The sequence below is a fragment of the Nannospalax galili genome, unplaced genomic scaffold (genome assembly GCF_000622305.1).
Source record: "Nannospalax galili isolate Female #2095 unplaced genomic scaffold, S.galili_v1.0 scaffold2927, whole genome shotgun sequence".
In the NCBI taxonomy this organism is placed as follows: domain Eukaryota; kingdom Metazoa; phylum Chordata; class Mammalia; order Rodentia; family Spalacidae; genus Nannospalax; species Nannospalax galili.
Genome location: NW_008355812.1, coordinates 769,744 through 771,454, shown reverse-complemented (window position 1 = coordinate 771,454; position 1,711 = coordinate 769,744). Strand labels below are relative to the sequence as shown.

At 39.5% G+C, this 1,711-nt stretch overlaps 1 protein-coding gene across 1 annotated transcript in view; it reads right to left on the bottom strand.

The window, feature by feature from the left end:
• Nucleotides 1–1,711, bottom strand: part of Kiaa0232 (KIAA0232 ortholog) — a 79,307-nt gene that overhangs the window by 44,703 nt on the left and 32,893 nt on the right.

Here is a 1,711-nt window from a genome sequence, read left to right as displayed (position 1 = left end):
TCAATCTACAAAAATCAGTAGCCTTTCTATATACCAGTAACAAGCAATTAGGAGAAAGAATACAGGGAAATGCTCCCATTCACAATTGCTGTAAAAACATTAAAATATTGCCAGGGGTGGTGGCACACGCCTTTAATCCCAACACGTGGGAGGCAGAGGCAGGCGGATCCTCTGTGCATTCGAAGCTAGCCTAGTCACAGCATGGAGTTCCAGGCAGCTGGAGCTACAGGGAGACCCTGTTTCAAAAAGACCAATAAAATAAAATAAAATAAAATAAAAAATAAATATTTTGGAATAAATCTGACCAAAGACAGCAAAGATCTCTACTATGAAAATTTTAAATCATTAAAAAAAGAGATTGAGGAAGATACCAGGAGATGGAAGAACCTCCCATGTTCATGGATTGGAAGAATATTGTTAAAATGACCATCCTGCCGGGCGTGGTGGCACATGCCTTTAATCCCAGCACTTGGCAGGCAGAGGCAGGCGGATCTTTGTGAGTTCGAGGCCAGCCTGGTCTACATAGTGAGTTCCAGGACAACTGGGCTACAAAGGGACCCTGTCTCAAAAAGACAAAAAAAAAAAAAGACCATCCTACCAAAAGCAATATATAGATTCAATGCAATCCCAATCAAAATCCCTGTGACATACTTCATATGGAGGCACAAAAGACCCTGGATAGCCAAAGCAACCGTGAGCAAAGAACAACTCTGGGGGGATTACTATAACAGATCTCAAAGTGTACTACAGAGCCATAGTCATAAAAACAGCAAGTACTGGCACAAAAACAGACACATAGATCAATGGAACATCACTGAAGATCCAAATCCGAGTACACGATTTCGGCCACCTGATATCTGACAAAGGTGCCAAGAACACACAATGGAGGAAAGACAGCACCTTCAACAAATGGTGCTGGCAAAACTGGATCTCCACCTGTAGAAGAATGAAACTAGATCCTTACCTTTCATCTTGGACAAAAGTCAACTCCAAATGGATCAAAGACCTCAATGTGAAACTGAAAACCCTGAAACTATTAGAAGAAAATATTGGCAGTAACTTACAGGATATAGGTGTAGGAAAGGATTTTCTAAATCAGACAGAAGTTGCTCAGGAATTAAGGTTAGCAATCAGTAAGTGGGATCTCATTAAACTAAAAAGCTTCTGTACAGCAAAAGAAACAATCAAAAAAGTGAAGAGAAAACCCACAGAATGGGAAAAAAAATCTTCACCAGTACACATCTGACAGGGATTTAACATCCAGAATATATAAAGAACTCAAAAAACAAAGAATTGAGAACCAAATGACCCAATTTAAAGATGGGCTGAAGATCTAAACAGAGAGTTCTCAAAGGAAGAAATAAAGATGGCTAAGAAACATCTCAAAAAGTGTTCAACATCCTTAGTAATTACGGAAATGTAAATTAAAACCACCCTAAGGTATCACATTACCCCAATCAGACTGGCTAGGATCAAGAGAACAAATGATACCAAATGTAGGCGAGGATGTGGAGAAAGGGGCACGCTCATTCACTGCTGGTGGGATTGCAAACTCATGCAGCCTCTATGGAAAACAGTGTGGAGAACTCTTAAAAAAACTACAAATGACCAACATCTCAGTGCTAGTTGCAAAAACAATGAGTCTTTCTGTAAGGAACAATATATTCTAAAATGAAATGGAGATCTTTTTTAAAGGTTAAAAGCCCTTGTC